This window comes from Gallinula chloropus (genome assembly GCF_964237585.1).
Source record: "Gallinula chloropus genome assembly, chromosome: 5".
Lineage (NCBI taxonomy): Eukaryota > Metazoa > Chordata > Aves > Gruiformes > Rallidae > Gallinula > Gallinula chloropus.
This window is the reverse complement of record NC_140090.1, coordinates 40,489,275-40,508,371: the sequence shown is the minus strand read 5'-3', so window position 1 is coordinate 40,508,371 and position 19,097 is coordinate 40,489,275.

The following is a 19,097-nucleotide window of genomic DNA, read 5'->3' as shown; positions in this document are numbered from 1 at the left end:
ATTAATTTTGAAGACATCTGCACATCTATGATTCATTCCATAAACTAATAAAGACAAAGTTCCTCAAATGTTTTCCTTCTGACATTTCTCACAGTATCTGTGCTATCACGGTATTCAGCATCCATCCTGGAAAACTAAACAAATCCAGGGAGTCCCCTCGCATGATGTGACAACAGCCAAAATCTATGCCAGCAGTGGGAGGCTAACAAAATCCAAATGTGTCTGTAGAAAATATGGGGCAAGAGAACCTGAATTGGTGGTTGTTGATTGTGAGTTACTCAACCTGCAGCTCTAATAGGAGAGATTTCATATTATGTATCACGTTATAAGGATTTCACAGGCTTTGCAAGCCTTTCACACAGAGTTTTGTGCAATATTTTTCAGGCAGAGGCAATGTTCTCACCGAGGCAGATGCAAGCTCGCTCTGCCCATGCTTCAAGCCAACTGGAAGACGTGTTAAATGTCAGATGCTGCCCCGAGCTAATATGCCATGTCTCTTATTAGCTCAAACGGGGCCCTGAACTAACCACATCCATATGATGCCTGGTCAGCTCAAAATGCAGACAGGGTGAGATCATCTCTGCCTGTACAATACTGGTAGGCAAGGCAGCCAGAGAGTTTTGCTGGCATGAACAATGCAGTTGCAGGGGTTATTACTCTACTGTTGCTCCATTAGTGACTAATATACCCCAAGCAGTTGAACAAAAGAGATATTCAAACTGTAATTTTTTAAAAAAATACATGTAGTAAATACTGAAGTTGGAGAAAAAGTTGTCTACTTGGGACTCATCTGATTTGCTTGTTATAGCAGAAAGCGTGGCAGAAATTCCTCTGTGAGGCCATCATACTAAGCAATCTGAAAGACTGTTTTGGCTTTCTATGAATCTTAATCACACTACAATACTTGCTTGGTGCCTGCTCTCATTTTCTTTGCACAAGGCTCCAATGTGAGAGTAAGAAGGGAGCAGCTATATTCTGCAGTGGTTTTCTTCTGGTCTAAATCCTCTGCGGAAAGTGGCATGACACACTACTGACTGTGGACTCAGCACCAAGGCATATGCCTGCCCCACCACAGTACCAGGACCCATCCACCCACACCCTGGGCAAAGCCTACAGGTGAATTCGTTGCCAGCAGCAGTTCTCCTGCCATGGATGTGCTGTTCTGATGACCACAGGGACTTTGATGTGGAAGAAATGGCAAGATGGATTCTGTGGATCTCTGAGATTCCAGAGATCCACAGAATACAAGAAGCTTTTGCAAAATAGTAGATTTGTGTAGGCAGGGATGAGGCTTTAGCCTACTTCCAAGGTTATCACTGTGATGGAGATATTTTATTATTTAAGTTTATATATTATTCAGTGAGTTCTGCCATCTTTCTGTAAACACTGTTTTCACTCAACAGTGCAGCTGGCCAAATAAAAAAGCATTAGCTGAAAAAATTATTTGTCAGGAAATAGGGTTTCCTCCTCTCCACCTAATGCATTCCAGCCAGTTCCAGCTACGTTGCTTCCTCCCAGCACTGACAAAGCATGTGGTGACCCTGGCAAGAACCTGAAGACAAAATGCTCATGGTTATCAGCATCAACAGTTGTTACTGTTCTTGTGCCAATAGTTAAGACCTGCCCTTAGTAAGAAGTGGTTCTTTTTTCCTGACTACTAGAAATTTCTTTTGCACAATAATTGTCTTTACATAGTGATATTTACATCATGATATTTTCAGATTTTCATCTTCAGCCTGGAATGCTGCATGAATACTGCCTGGTGAGGAGAAGCCCACTACATTTAATATATATATGAGCTGGATTTAGTACAGCAGTCATTTTTTGTTCCTTTCCCAAGGTGCATGGCTATGGCTGCTGCCTTCTAATTTTTGTTTGCTTGTTTTCCATCCACGTTTCATAACCATTAATACCATGATTTGCATTTTCAGATGTTTTTTCACCAGTTTTCTACTAACCCATGTTAAAACTTGCAGCCACCTAACTATACATATTATTTTTTTGGTGGTGATGGAGAAGGTAGGGTCCTAAAATCCATCAGCAGTGGCATCCTGCCATCATTTGTTGTACCATCCATTTATTTACAACTATCCCAACCATAGAGTCAAGACTCCTTACTTTGCTGCTTGCCTTCAGATCTGATGGAGTTTGTGCGTAAGGCACCACTGTCAAAAGGGCCATTTTCAGAAGCAAAACCATCAGTGGTTAAAATGAATGAGGGGTAAATACAGGGGGCTTAATTCTTCTCTTGGCTGCAGTTTTGGAATGAGTGCACTGAAGCCAGTGGAGCTGTGTCAGCTCTACCAATGCTGTGCAGCCGAGAAGATGACTGTGGATCAGGCTCCCCTGCACATCTAGGGTTTGCAAAATTCTTGTTTGCAGAAATACAGAAACCCTATTTGAGCTTCTTTAAAAGACTTTTCACTAGTTTAAGGACTAAAATCCTGGCCTGAGAGCCAATTGATGGATTCAAATCAACGCTGGCATGCTTTGCATTTGATTAAAACCAAGATCCCCCTCTTTCCTAGAGCTTCCCAAAATACTTTAGCTATATAAACTGGATTTTAAGAGAACTTTCTCTGAACACAGATTGAATATACATCTGCAAGACAATTTTTTTGATCCAAGATAAAGTACCCAGATACTGTTCTGAGGAGTATGATACACAGTATCTTAATTCTCACTCAAACAGTTCCTGTTTATCTTCGTGAAGGACTAACTCAAATATTAGCTTTTGGATTTGATAAGGGACACATTAAACAAACGCTAATGCCTGTAACATAAAAAAGCTGGCGCTTGGCCAGATAAGTGGAGCATTCCCTACAAGTTAAGCCTGTAGCCAGGCTTTGCTTGCTGTAGTATTTTCTTCTACAACCTGTGTTGTTTTTTTCCAGTAGTGCATAAGCATATCTAATGGAGTAGCTTACAGGGAGATTTCAATCACCCCCTAGCACATGACAAATGAGACATTTCTTATGCCAGCTCAGCTGCCCAAAATACTCCTGTCCCTCCTGAGAACCCCCATAAGAACTCTGGGTCTGAGACACCATCTTGTTACCCCATTATCATGCAGCGATGAAAAAAGTGACGCTTTAATTGTTTTCCACGTGCGAGATAATGAACTACTCAACTCTCTAAAACAGAGACAGCAAGGGGGAAAAAAAAAAAGAAACATGAACACTCATTCCCTTTTCCAGTCAACAATTAAAACACTTGTCAAAAATTAATGTAAAATTTAGTAATAGCTTGACACTTTCAATATTGCAAGAACTCTTACCTCACATTCTCAACTAATCAGCCTTACTAAAGCTGAATGGTTCCTTGAAATTAATGATGCTTCCTGCTTCTTGGCATGAATTAGACAAGCAAAAAAATCCCAGTGCTTCACAAAGAGTTTTTGACGTAGATCTGCTCCCAAGGAGCTACTTCAGATTTGAAAACAAAACAAAACCAACAAAGCAACCAACAAAATAAACCAGAAAAAGCAGGGTAAGAAAAGGTCACACTTAGCAGAAAACAATGAACATTTCCACAGGCATTTACCAACTTCCTTACACTGCACCACGCAAACGTTTAAATGTGTTCTTACTACATCATCCAAAAGATAGCAAATATTTCACCCCTTGAAGAGGGCTTCCACATCTTCTCCAACCCATGTTTTACCTCATTATTTTCTGAAACCATAGGCATAGGGTAGAAATACCAGAATTTGCCATTGAAATGTGACAATTGAATGTAGTAAGGCTTTTGGGGCTTGGCTTACAAGCTCCTCTTCCCAGGACTCAGCCTTCTGCTGATCATATCCCAAAGTAAAATGATGAAAGGGGTTCAATCATTCATGATGGCCATATATGCCACCATCTCTGTATCTCATTTAAAAGGTAACATATTTTTCCATAAAAATTGGGAAAAATTACCAAACTTAAGCCTGTCTCCAAGGAACTGTCCCCTTTCATCCCAGTCCCACTCATAACCAATTCCCTGCACAAGGGGTCTCTGAACCATGACTGTGGCTCTCGAGTACTCCCACAAAAAGAGTGCAAGTAGTGGAAACAAAAGGTTTCTCCCTGAAGGGACTGTATCCACGCACTTGCCTCACAGCAGTAAGTGAGCATCCAAACAATCAGAGACACAGACGGCATTGCTCTCAGAATAGTTCCTATGTTCCTGAGTCTCATGAGAGGTGAAGGAGAAGATTTCCCTCTCAAGGGCCACTGCTCTGCACGCACGCTTTCCTGCACCCCAGCTCACCCCTGGCCTCACTGCTCAGCCTGCCCTGGCTCTTCGAACAACTCAAATGAGAACACATCAGAATTGGGAACACCATGGCTCACTCATGCACTGTTTGCCATAGATTTAACAGGCTCTCTAACCAGCCCCCAAGGTTCAATAGCATTGGGTGTACCTGAACACTATCGTCTATCTGGGAAGCGTTGCTGAAATGGGTCACTGCTGATGAGAGTCACCTCTCAAGGAAAAGCAGCACTCTACTTCAGAAAAAGTAGCGCTACCTTAGAGCCTAAAGTAGTGAGAAAGAAAGGATGAGTACTGTCTTTTCCTCAGGCAGGCAAGTATCCATTAGAAGGCTATTTCCAAAGGTTTAGGATAGACTGTGATACTTGCCAGGTGAAATAAAGCCCTAGGCATCCTCAGCAGATCTTGTTCCACAAGCAGGTAAATAAGCTTCCCGCAGCCAAAGCAGCACGACACCCAGCTTTTGGCTCCCATCTAGCAGAATCACGCAGGAAGCAAGATTTATTTTGCTTAAGGGTAAAGAAGGTCTGTTCCCACAGGTGAGCTTCACTTCCTGCTTTGGGAAAACTAAATAGGTTGATTATGTCTGCTTCAGCCTCATAAATCCATGTCAGCTGCTGCCTCAGGGAGAGCCACTGCTCCTCTGAGTGATTTTCCTCCCCACTTAGAGAAGATGAACAGCTGGTTACATATATCACAGCTCCGGCAAAACACTTACCCATAGCCTTATGCCACTGAAGAAGCAGGTTTCTGTCATTGAGACCACAGGAAAGCAGGAGGCAAAGCAGAAGCAGCTTGTTTTCTTTTGCACCAGCTTTTTCAGGTCAGGTGACAAAGCGGTAGTCAGAGCAGGCTTTGGTAGTTGGCCTCCTGAGTGGAGCTAGAAGCAAACCAAAGAAGTCAAATGTTTAAACATCAAATTTTAATACGCACGCAAACAAATGAACTTATATATTTAAAAAAACCCCACAGGAGTCTAGATAAAACCAGTTCTGTGCTGGATGGAGGGCTGGTGCAGAGAGGGAGAGACTGTCCCTTATGACAGATGAGCTTCCCATGCAGTTATGCATCATTCTAGTGCTGACCCACATCAAGCATCCAGCATCACCGCTCGGGATGAACAGCACACCTGCACCAACAGTGCCATGAACTTCAGACTGCCTGTGGCACAGCACGTCCTGTAACCCACCTCAGTTCAGCTGCAGGGCCAGGCAGCAGTAACCTGGGCAGTGCTGACTGTGCTCAAGGCATTTGTATCCCATGTGGTTCCAGGCAGCTTCTGATTCCAGGGGTTCATCTCCATGGTAAGCTTGAGCTTTAGGGAACCCAGGCTTAGCCCTCAAAGTACGGGGCAAAAGTATGGGCAAAAATATTAATCATCACGAGTAGGTATAGTAAAACCAGGCCATTGCCAGGCTCCAGGAACTACACAGCTCTGAGGTTTTCTCTGACAACACATATAGCTCCACCGATACCAACAGAGATATGCTGGTTCATACCTACTGAAAATCAAGCACAAAATATATTAGTGTGACGCTGGCATTTAATGACTCGGAGGTTATAAGAAATTTTGTTTAAGACGTGCAGTTTTGCAGCCATGTGGCAAGCTTCCAAGGAACATAAAGTTCCTTTATACTGGGGCAGAAGCATTATCACACGAGTTCTCAACAGCCTGTTTTTCCTTTCATAGCTGGACGCGTCAAACAGACCACAACCAGCAGATAAGAAATGCCTACAAAATCAAAGCACAGATTAGAGAGGCGGCAAGAGCAGCTGAGAGACCCATCTACTGCAGCTGTGAGACAGATCAAGGGAGCTGAGAAGAGCTAAGTGCAGTGTCAAACTTTACATGACATTCAATCTATTACATAAATAAACAGGGCATTACAGGGCTGTGAAAACACTGATCTTCTTTCCTGCTTGTTAGCCATAGACTCTGTGACATCAGCTGGGGCTAGTGCTGCTGCTCAGGATGCTGAAAGGCACAGACGTAGAGCGAAAATAAATTAGCCTCTTCCCTCAGCTCAGAGGGAAATTTTCATGTACCAGTGTTTGGGAGGATGTATACATCTGTTTTTCAGCACCTTGTCACAGCAATATTAAAACAGAGAACTATTAATACAGGGGCGCTCTCTGATTCAATGACATACCTGATGTGTAGACCTTTCCCTTCCAATACACGTATTCCCAGACCTTAAACAAGTACAGCCACAGCAGAGTTTGTATACCCAGAACTGAACTTACTTCACACAGTGTTGATGTAAGAAACGCAATAGACAGCACACAGACAAGGCCTGCAGTAGTTTCCAGTGCTGTAGAGTTACGAGTCAGCCCTCATCGGGGACACCGGCCAAACCCTTTGTGTAACTGGAGCTGTGCAATATGGAAGTGGTCCCTAGTAAGGAAGCCCAAAACAGGTCATCAGATGATGAATTTCCCCAACCCAGACAATGCAGGGTGCTCTGACCAGGCAGCCCTTGCCCATGCTGGCAAGCACCTGAAGTGGTGGGATCTCCCACCGGATGAAGTTCGGCATTTATGGGTACTCTGTGGACTTCAGACAAGCAAAAAAAACCCTGCATCTATGGGGAAACAAAAGCCAAGCATCTGCTCTCTGGGATCATGTGGGCAGATGAAAGCAATACCATCTAAGGGAACTTAATTCCCTTTAATAAAGTATTGCTTGTTGAACCAATTGATTCATGCTTGCAAGTGAGGAAAATTAGCTATTAGGCACCAGGTAGCTTGTTTAATTTTCCTGAATTTCCTGGTGGGAACTGCAACCAGCATTTAACTAGCAATCCCTCTCAATGTGAGCTGGGTTCATGCAGCTGCATACCAGCTAAATTCTGGCAGAGGCTTATCACATCTGTAACAATGAAAATATATATATCATCAGACCACCAGTGCCCTGCAACACCAACTAACACTGAAGAACCTAACATAGCAGCCACTGAGATTCCTTAGCTCCTCCCCAGAAGGCAGGCCACTGAACTATGTCATCTTATCTTTGGTGTAGAGATGAGAGCATCCTGAGTATGTGTGGCAGAAATAGGACCTAAAATCAAATTCTGATTTTAGTGTCAAAATGGATACGTAAATAAGTAAATGAATAAAAATGTAGCCCCATCTTCCCCTTCTTCACCATGTAGTCTTTCAAACTAAACCAAACCTGCTATCTCAAACTCAATGCATCTTTCTTTTTGCTATGAGAACAGTGACTCAAAAGTGAAAATATCAAGTGAGCGCAACTGTATCTCTGATGTCAAGACGGGAACAGAATGTAAGAATAAACAAATCAAATTTACATCGCATTTATCCTTGCCTGCAACAGAGTGGTATGATGCACTGGGGTCCATAACACTCCTTACAGCACAGCTCCTTTTTGTGTGCCTTGAAGACACTGACACTTTCAAGACCTGTATTTCTCCTCCACCCCCCCCCCACCCCCCCCACCCCCACCTCACGATAAGCCAAATAAAATGGTTTGGAGCAAAATTGCCAAACGTAACAAAAATTCACAGAGCCATTGTTGCAGCTTCCAACATCCACCCCATTTCCCTCCATCTCAGCATGGCTGAAGACACGTTTATACTGTAATGATGACACTACCACAATGCACACTCAGTACAAGAGCTAAGAAAAACATCCAGGGTGTTATTAAGTGTCAGTAGAAAATCTTACAGCACTTAAAGTATCCAGTTATTTTTACCTGGGGTTCTGGTGATTAACAAGCTGTGAATGTCAGATCCATCTAACTCACCCTGAAAGTACAGGAGAGGGAACCAAAGAACAGGTCCTTAGCACCACTTACCGAAACAATACAGAAGTAAGAATTATTATTATTGCTAGTTCCACTATTGCACTTGAATTCAACTGAAAATCTGCCCTCTGATAGCACAAAGGTGAGTCAAGTGCCTCAGGAGATGAAACAACTAGCATTACTCTCCAGCTTGACTTATACCTCGCAAGATGAAACTATTAGAAATAACTTTCTTTGTAGTCCTGGCATACACAAGTGCTTTTAATTCGTAGCTCTGTCTTCTCCCCCCCACCACCACCCCCACCCCACAGAAGAGCTGGATTGTTATGAATATCAATTAAAATAAGAATATGGTGCAAAATGCTTAACATGCCTCACGGGTATCAACAGACCCCATGCCTGCACAGCAAAGCATCAGGCCAAAGCAGGAGCCAGCATCTGCTTCAGGAAACAGCACGTTGTCAGCAATTACCCTTCAGCAGTAAACATTTAACCATGTTATGTTATTTTATATGTGATGATATTTTTTTTGTGTTATTTATATGCAATGCTTTCTGTTAGTGGCAACTAACCTTTGCAGGATGAAATCTCTTGTTACAGCACTAGAGGCATGCAAGGTTTTTAACAATTAGCAGCCCTATTCTTTTTTCCCCTCTCCCAGCCTGCAATTTCAAGTTGTCTATGGAAAAACCGCTGAACTGTTATGGCACAGCGAGCCACTTAGCACGAAACAGGGCAGCAGCCAGTAGATAAGTAAGGGAAGAGGGGCAGTCACAGGGAACTGGAATTTGTCACTGCGTTATGATTCACCATTAATTTATGTGGGATGCTGCGTAGCAGAGGCAAAAGTCAAGGACACACTGTAGTTCACCCTCTGTCTTTTCTTTTCTGCTCATAGGTGGGGCTCGGTTCACAGGATTTCCCCTTCCTCTACCGTTCCAGAACTTCAAGGCTGCCTGTACAACCCACGGGTTGGAAATGCCCTGAGGAAACCCAGGTTTCACCCCAGCTGAGGGCAGGTTGGTGTTACATCCTCAGGGCAGCAGGTTTTCGCAGAATATGGAGCGAGTCAGTACATTTCCACGTGGCATGGCCAGTAAGTCTGGGGAGGTGATTGTGCCCCTGTACTCAGCATTGGGGAGGCCGCACCTCAAGGGAGTACTATGTCCAATTCTGAGCCCCTCACTACAAGAAGGACATCAAGGTCCTGGAGTGTGTCAAGAGAAGGGCAACCAAGGCTGGTGAAGGGGCTGGAGGGAAAATCTTACTAGCAGCTGAGACAGCTGGGGATGTTTAGTCTGGAGAAGAGGAGGCTGAGGGGAGATCTTATCACTGCCTATAATTATCTGAAAGGAGGGTGTAGAGAGGTGGGAGATAGTCTTTTCAGCCAGGCGACAGGAGATAGGACAATGGGAAATGGCACTATGTTGCACCAGGGCAGGGTCACATTAGATGTTAGGAAAAAGTTCTCCACTGGAAGAACTGTTGGGATGCGGAACAGGCTGCCCAGGGAGCGGGTTGAGTCACCAACCCTGGATATGTTTAAAAGATGGGTAGATGAGGTATGGTTTAACAGAGGACAGGAATGGTTGGACTTGATGATCTTAAAGGTCTTTTCCAACCCAGTCATTCTGTGATTCCGTACAGGCTCTACCTTCCTCCCACGGATCTTGTGCTTAAAATCACCGCATGCCAAGGACATCCGCACGCTTCCAAGAACGCTACGGCACGAAGTGACGGTGCGGCCGTTTTGCAGGCCAACAGCTGCCAGCTGCCGCGGCTGGAGAAGCCGGGCCCGACACCCAGGACCCGCTCCCCCCGGGGCAGCCCAGCAGCCTCTGCTCGGGAGCGCTGCCGGCAACAGCTCTGCGCCCCGGCGCGGCCCGGCGGGAACTCGCACGCGGGGCAGCGCCCGCCGCCGCGGCACTGCGGCGTCCCCTAGCGCCTCGCCGGCACCCCGCGCGGTGTGGGGGGGCGTACCGCACCCGCTCATCCTCAGGCCACTGGACCATGGTATGGGACGTCAAAGCCCACCCAGTCCCACCTCTGCCATGGGCAGGGGCCCCTCCGCTAGCCCAGGCTGTCCAAAACACCATCCAACCAGGCCTTGAACCCTGCCAGGGATCCAGGGGCAGCCACAGCTTCTCTGGGCACCCTGTGCCCAACACCCTCACAGGGAAGCATTTCTTCCCAATACCTAATCTAAATGTCCCCTCCTTCAGCTTAAAGCCATTACCCCACATCCTATCACTCCATACCCTGCAAACAGTCCCTCTCCAGCTTTCCTCTAGCTCTTTTAGGCACTGGAAGGCTGCTATAAGGTCTCCCCAGAGCCTTCTCTCCAGGGTGAGCAAGCCCAACTCTCTGTCTATCCTCACAGCAGAGGTGCTCCAGCCCCCTCTCCAGACGCGCTCCACAACGTTCATGTCCCTCATGCACTGGGGACCACAGAGCTAGACATAGTATAGAAGGGAAGAATCCCTTTCCTCAACCTGATGGCCACACCACTTTAGATACAGCCCAGGAGACATCTGGCTTTCTGGACTGCAAAAGTATATTGCCTGCTCATGTTGAGTTTCTCATCAATTAACACCCCCAAGTCTCCTCAGGGTTGCTCTCAATCCATTCTCCCCCAGCCTGTAGTTGTGCTTGGGATTGCAACAGTCCATGGTTTTGTGTAAAGGCAGCCTGGACAGGACATGATGCAGGGATGCACCTAAGAAACTAAGAGAAACCGACTCACCTCCATGCTGGCTTATGTAAGAATTTATTCTTCTGTCTTAATCCTGGTCATCCAAATCCCATAGGACTCTTAGGAAAAGAAATGGAGAAAGGAAAATCCCCTGTGCCCATTTCTTCCGCCTTGGGCTGTCCATAAAGTTTGTCCCTGGCTTAAAGGGTTCAGATAATAGGATACCACAAAACTTGCATGACCATCCGTGATCATCTTATGCTCCCCTTCTTATTAAAAAAGGAGTGATGATACATATTTTGCCTTCAGCAAGGCTTTCTTTGCAGATATAATAATAAAAAAAGAAGGGAATGTGACCTGCAGTGCAGAAGCAGCTCTATCCTCAGAGCGCAGTATCAGTGGTTCACTGTCAAATTGAAGGGAATTTTTTCCGTGATGATCTGTCTTGGGTGACTTGAACACTTTCATAAATAATTTGGATGATGGAAAAGAACATGCTTACTAATTCTGCAGATGACAAAAGCTTTAAGGAAGTTTGAAGACACAGCTAGAATGAACATCATCTTGGCAAATCAGAAGAACAGTCAGTCTTTAAAATGTAACCCTTAAAAAATGTAACCCAGCTTGTAATCTAGTGAAGAAGAATGCAGTGGACTAGACTTCGGCAGAATAAGCACCTGTATGAAACAGGGAAGGACAAGGCAGTGGCGCAGGAGTGCTTCTGGGATGTTTGTAAGGATTCATAAAATGCGTATCAGTCAAAGCCATGCTGCTGCAGAGACTAACATCATAAAATGCAGTATCTATAAGTGATCCCTGTGGAGTAACAGTAACAGCAAATGCAGCAGTCCTTAGACCCCAGCCAAAATTGTGCATTTAGAAAGCTACAGGCCAACTGAAGAGACACAAGAGTGCCAAAGGAACAAAAATACACAATAGGTTTGTCATAATTCTTTTGACTTTCCTGCATGAACATCAGAGGGAAAACTTACTAGCTTCTCAGTTACAAGGACTTTACAAAACTAGGAAGGGATCATTAGTTATTATCACCCTAAAGGAAGGGAAAAAAGTAATGATCAATGGTGTCAGCAAAGAGAGCTAGAGCGAACATCTGAAGGGGCAAAGGGATGTTTTGTAACAGTAGCCACCAAGGAGCACTAGTGAGATTGCTCAGGGAGGCTGAGGAGTCTCTCTCATCAGATGCTGGTAAGAACAGTTTGGACAGATCCCTGCCAGGAATGGCATACCTGTAAGCTGGACAAAGTGGCGGGACTAGATGTTCTGAAGCCCCTCTGTAGAACCGAGCCTCCAGGTCTCTTCACTGCCAAGGGTGGGAGCTAGGATGCTGCCCAAGTCAGCACATCCCCAAGTTGTCATCAAGCATACACTCAGCTTTGTGCTACCCTCAGCCTGCAGGAGCAGAAACACTCAGGGAGCTTTAAGAGGCTGACCAGTCCTTAGAACAATGCTGCTTAAAAAATACCACCCTTCCTTCCAGTTCTATGAACAATCTCTGCATATGAAATGCAGAACTGGAGTTAAGTCTCTGGCTGGCCACAGGAAATATGGAAACGATGTGCACTGACTTGAAGGGTTTATGCGAATCCAGTCAAAACTTTCTGAAGTGGATGCCTCAGATCAGGCCATTAAGTCCCCCCCACAGCAGCCTAAATCAGTGGTCTCATTTTCAAACACACACTGAGTGCTCAGCAGCTCCCGTAGAGCCTAAGAGGAGTTGGTGATTGCTTGTCACATCTGAGAACTCGTGCCACTTTGGCTCTGAAATCTGGACCTGAAAGCAATTTTCTATGCAATTTTTCACAGTCCTAATCCTGGTGTCTTGTGAACACTTTCCCTAGTTGTTTGGGTTGGGTTTGTGGATGTTTGTTTTTTTTTTGCCTAGGCCGTTATTTTCTTTGTAATGTAAAAAATAAATATTTCACATTAAAGCAACTCTAAAGCTCCAACTTTGGAAATCTTCAATGGGTGCAGGACTTCAGGCTGAGCACTACAGTATGCCAAAGATTTTACTGTATCCAACGGGGTTTGCACTCCCACAGCCCCTCCTGCATTCATAATTACATTCTGACTCGCATTGTAATCACATTCAGGTCCCAGTCCTGATTTGGAAATTTCATGGCTGCAGGCAGGGACATATCTTCCAACGCACAGCACCCATCTTCAGCTAAGCCACGCACGATGCTTAGTGTCACAGCCAAGAATCTGGTTCTTCACCATTTGAATGCACCAGTTACTGCATCTGGACTTTTGGCTGCAAAAGCCATATGGTGCAGAATCCTCAAGACATGCCAAAAAGGAATAGGGCTCTGGCATGAAATGGAGAGATTTTGTTACTGTCACTCTCAAGGAAGTTACAATGCTTGGGTCTTTTGGAACTTAGCCATAAAACAAGTATGCTGTATCCGTAGGAGGGACAAAAGTTGTGGTTACCTACAATTACAGTAGAACAAGGGAAAAAAAATCAGTTTTACCCCCAAATTTTGATTATTTTATGCAAACTGCAAACATGTGATTTTGGGTAAGCTTTGAACAGAAATTCCCAACTTCTCCCAGAATTCATTCTCAACAAACAACATGAACACATTCCAGGAATTATGCCAGAAGGATGCATAGCCAATAGAGGTGCTTGCAAGAGTCATTACAGCTCAGAAACAAGAGAAAAGGATCCATTAAAAAATCTTATCCTAATATTATGGAGCATGTGACACGTGGTGGGATTACTCCCACCTAACTTCAGATCACTATGAGGCAGATTTCTGCACAGAACATAGTCAGGACCCCGGGCTGGCACCGCAGCCAGAGAAATGAGCACGTGGGACCAAATGGAATTCGGTTCCTCAGGATAGCAGTGTTTGCACAGTGGGGAAACAAAGAGCTCCCACCTGCTTTAATAACTGCTTTTTCTTGCATGATCCTTGGTTTTCCTTAGTCTGTCGAATTTACCTTAAGTGGTTGCTTTGATTTATTTTAAAGTGTTGCAATTTGTACATCTTAAAGTTTGCTCTCCTTTATCCTTCCCTTCTTCCTCTCCACAAACCTTACAGTTAAGAGATTTATAGGGAACTACAGCTGTACCAGTGAATAAAAACCCTTACCTGACCTACACGACTTAGATTCCAGCTATCTTAAATCAAGTACCAGTTAATTACTATGCTATTTACAGTATTTTAAAGACACATTTCTTAAGAAAGCCGTATGTCAGTTTGTTCTGTCTTCTCACTTCCCTGATTAGAAATCAAAATATCTTGATGATATCCTTGAACCATATCCTGAAACTCGTGACAGCAGTCACCTGCTGAGCCCAGCTGGGTCAAACGCAAAGATCATCAACTTGCCTTATTTCAGTAATATTTTTCTCCATCACTATTAAAACATTTTTTTAATCTTCACATTAAAAATCCTACCTAGCAATGAAAAAAAAAAAAAAGAAAAAAAATCCTTCCACTTCCAGTGAGTCACCCTGACATGCAGCAGCTTTAAATTTGGAAGCATTCCCCACTCTCACATGAGACACCTCCAGTTTCTCAGGAGAAAGTCAACCTACCGTCACCCGTTGGTCCCAGCTGCTTCATCAGAGCAGTAAGGAAATGGTGTCCCCACGCCTGCATGAGACAGATGGAGAAAGCCACGTGCCACCATCACAGGGGCCTCACGAGGTGCTGTGTTTCCATGCATCTGCTGAAGCCATCCTGCGCGCTGCCGACACAACTCGCCTCTGCAGCATCCAAGAAGGCAACAGCCCACAAAGCCAGCGAGCTTATAGCCTTCTCACTATGTGTTATTATCTTCTGAGAACAGCTGAACCAGCATCACCAACAGGCACGTGAAGTAGCCACAGAACTGAAAAGCTGAGGATGGAACAACTCTGCAGGAGGTTAATGACATTAATAGTATTTTGGTGTAGCATTATACATTATTTCAATCTATTTCATCTGTTAAGAACCAAGGAAGCTTTTGTTGCTGTGAATTCTTTTGTCTGAAGCTATAATCATTTGGGTTCAGAGGAAGAACTGTCAGTGGCTTTCTCTCCATAAAAATTCGGTGAGGAAATGAACCCTAAGCCAATCATCTATTAGCTACTCCAGTTCGGGATGTTTAAAACAACACAGACGGCAACTAGTCACAAGTTTACAACCCTTCGGTAAGTGCTAAGAGAAGCCGTTTGTGTTTCCCCTTAAAAACAAGTGCTTAACACTGGGCGCAGTCACCAAGGGGCTGTTTTGAGCAGAAGAGTCGGGCTTGCTGGCACTGCCAGCCTTGTCAGATGCTGCTCACAGAGATCCATCAATGGGCCTGGGGCAGCCACCCCATGGACCCCTGGAGCATCTGCTGCCAGCCAAAGCAAGCCAAGCTGAGTGAAAGAAACCAAGGTAAAGCTGCCAAGCCCAAGCAGGATCACACGTGCTGAAGTCTAGGCCAACTAAAGGAAGTATTTCTAGACAACCTCCAGTCTACAGGGGTTTTTCCCCAGTACTCACCAGCGGCAGGATTCAGCTCAGGAAGGAGAGGCAGACGGCGCAGGGGGGAGCAGCCTAGCAGGGCTGCCGGTCACCAGCAAAGGGTCACCTGGGGACCAGACCCACTGGCAGCACACTGCACACACAAAAAACTGGGCCCAAAATCCTCAATAGCAGTTGAGAGGTTTGCCAATCAGAGCAGAGAGCACTGAATTCAAAGTAAACTTATTTGGGCATCGCAGACACTGTAGCTATTCATAATTCCCCCTCGATCAAAAACAATTTTGTGATTTGAAAGAATACTCGTTTTTCATAAGCACTGGCATCTCCCCAGCAATCAGTGAGCTCCCTGGCAGCCAGCCAGGCACATCCACTGGTGGCAGCAGTAATTCCTTCTCATTATAATGTTTAGAGGTGCATAAATCTGAGCCAGGTAAATTCACAATACGCAGCAGAACGACAAGCATCACAAACAGGGAAGGGTCAAGGCGGCGACCCTCGAGATTTTTTCAGCAGTGGATGACGGCATGATCCAAACACACAGTTCTCAAGGTTTTCGAATTCACAAACTCATTGCCAAGTTTCTGCTAGACCTTAGCCTTGTACTTTGCCCACAGGTTTGCTTTAGTTTTCACTGATAAAGGTAATCCGTATATGGGGTTTTTTGTAACTCAATTCAAATGTTTTTTTTAACAAGCAGTCAAGAAAAAAAATAAAAAATAAATCTTGTTTTTCTTTTCCTTAGAAAGAGATGGCAAACCTTCCCCAGCTTTGCTGCAGGACCTGTGGGAAATAAAGGGTGTTTATTTCATCCTAGCTTAGAGCCGTTATATTATATACAGGTTTGTTTTCTTCCCTACTTGAACATATTCTCTTTCCCACTATCAAAAAGATCAAGCTGGGGGAGATGTGTTCACACCATCCAAAGGAAAAATTACTTCAACACACACACACACACACATTGGAGACGTGGCCAGAAAAAGCCCAAAAGGCTGCCCACAGGGGTAGTGAGGGGTCTGTAATCACAGCACGCTTTCCTCAGAGTGCACATGCCAACAGGGCAGCTAAAAATCCAGCCTCAGAAAAAACAACGTTTCCACTGTAAAAGTCATATGCAAAAGAAAAAGCCTTTTCAAAACGCTCCTTTCCATCCTGAGATATGTCCCAAAGCAGCAAAACCAGGTGAAAAACGTTCTCTCAGGTGCCACTTAAAAACAAAAGCCAGCTGTGGATGCTTGCCAATAGCTCACCAAAATTATCAGTCTGGATTCCTCCAAAGAAATCCCAACATCTAAAGTGAAAAAAGCTTTCAAGCAGGGGGTGCTAGGTATCTCTGTCCTGTGGCTTTTAAGCCAGTTTTGTCACCCGGACATGAACCCTGATGCTTTCAGGCCAATTTTGTTTAATGAAAGCAACCTGATGCCCAGACTGGAAGCCTGAGCCTTAAGGAAAATACTATCCTGAAACTCTCCAGTAAAAGAACAGGACCGGACCGTGAAGTTCAGAGGTCTTTAAACATAGAGGCTATGTTCCATACCAATAACGTCTGCCTGTCTGCACAGGAAGCCCCTGCCTGGTTCCTTCCCTCAGGCAGCAGACAGGCAAGCTTTCCATCCGAGAACTGAATCTGCAATTTCCAGGTATATTTCAAAAGGAACTTGAAAGATCCTCAGCTTGTCTGCAGGTATTTCAATCCTACCACTCAGGCAGGCGCTGAACAGCTGCTACATTAAAGGGAAAGCCCACATGTCAGAAGCAGAAGAGAGGAAGATGTTACAAGCAGACCCAAGCAAAAGGCAGCTCATGATTAAGGCATGAGAATGTAATTAGGGGTGTAAGAGCACTGGAATACCCTAGTAGCAGATACTTTCTTTGAGGCCTCCAGCCTCAGGAAGGCAAGAGGCTCTACCACAAATGCATACAGGATTTCTGTCAGCTCTTCCTCATCACAGATCCCTGCTGACTTCCAAGGCTCCCACAAGGAGACAGGCTGAAGCAGGACCTTGTGGAGGAAACTCAAGCCACCATGCTTGTGTCAAATTAAATCTGAAGAACAGTTAAGTAATAGGGAAGACTGAGTTTTACAGCACTTGTGAAAAGGTATTGAGCCTGTGGTGGTAGCCCGTCTTGGTGCATTAAGGTCCATTAATTAAATTGCCCTGGTTACACCATCCTGGGTGAGGACTTTTAGCTCATGGTCGCTGTGGGGCTACAGGCAGGCAGAAGAAACAGGATGTGCCAAAGCGCTTAAGGCAAGGATGGAAAGAAGGCAGCAACTGAAGAATTGGAACAGGGGATGCAAGAATGTGCACGAAAGCAGAACAGAAGAGAATTAATACAAAAAGGGAAGGACAGGACCAGCAGACACAGAGAAAACAGGAGTCGGCATGGGAAGGAGCTTGGGGCAGACAGAAGCAGTGGGATGCTGCCGTGGAGCAGTTTAGTAACAAAGAGTGATGCTGGGGTTAGTGATGCAGGAAAAGAGGACGAAGTCAGAGTCTCTACATGAGGCTGTTCTGAGGAAGGTCAGGGTTTGTTTCTTGCATTTAGTGGGGGGGGGGGGGGGTGGAAGGTAGTGATAAGAAATAAATTTTTTAATCCTTGAGCTGCTTTGAGGTCTTTTAAGTTAATTCTGGTTGAGTTAATTCACTATTTGCATGTAATTAGTTTTTCCTGCTAGGCAGTCATATATGTCATTTTGAGTCTAATTAATCATTAAGGCACCTGGAGTCTTTGTACCAACATTTGAGAAATTCCATATATAAAGGCAGGCTTGCTTTGGTCTGTGAGATTTTGTTGGAACCAGGCCTGCTAGCCAGGGATAGAGCTGACAGCACCCCAGTGCCGCATGCTTATAACCTTCCAACCTTCACCATCTTTATAAGCATTTCCTATGCGCACATCTAAGTCAAACTCTATACTCGGAATATCTTTCACAACAACATCTGATCTATCTGGTGCATAAACAGATGTTAAAAAGCTAGACGCACACAAAGGGTCTAAGGGAGGGAATAAAAATACTTCCCTGGCTGAATGTGCTTAACTAAGAGGCTGAAGTTAGGTGCCTTCTCGGCCACTTTCAGCCAGCAAGATGTGCCTCTCCAGAGAAGGACTCTGCAAAAGCAGGGCCAGTTGTCCAAACATTTATGACAGCAAACAGCCCCTGGGGAATGGGACAGCTCAAACAACTAACAGCAGGGTAGAAAACATGGAGCTACAGGTTCAGTTCTGCCCATTTTTACAGGGAGCAAAATGGAGTACCTGCTAAATCCAGGTGTTCCCAAGGGGCTGGGATGCAGGTGGTGTGAGGTGGATTGAGGAGGTGTCTTGAATCTGGTGGGACTCAGCCCAGCAGAGACCTTGAGGACAGACCTCACAATGCTCATCTCTAGCTGTGGGGAAGCAGTGAAGTATTTTGAATAAATTTGCATTGGTCATTTGAGCAGCCAACAGGAATGAAAAGGGTAAAATTCACAACAGAAAGGTCGGTGACTATCAAAACTCACAATAAAAACCTGAAGTCTTCCTGAGTGAATGAGAGGAAATGAGGCACATTTCTCTCTCACACTGATTTACTAGAGCTGCACTTTGTGTTTTTGCCATTACCATTAATGGTTTTGATTGACAGGACCTCATTTTTAATTAGCCAGATCAACCAAGGCACAACATCAGCATTTCTGAAAGCATCTGAAAAAGCAGCCTACTTCTGCAAGAAAAGCTTATTTCCATTTGAAGATTAAAGGTTCCAGACAGCAGCAATATGTTTCTATCTGCCATTTCAAAAGGAAGACTTGAAAACATCAGGCTGTACCGCGTGAGAGATTAAAAGATACAGGGAGACAGCTCACAACTGAGCCTGCTTCTCATAGGCCTTTCTTCCTTAATCCTGTCCAGCAAGAGCCTTCAACCA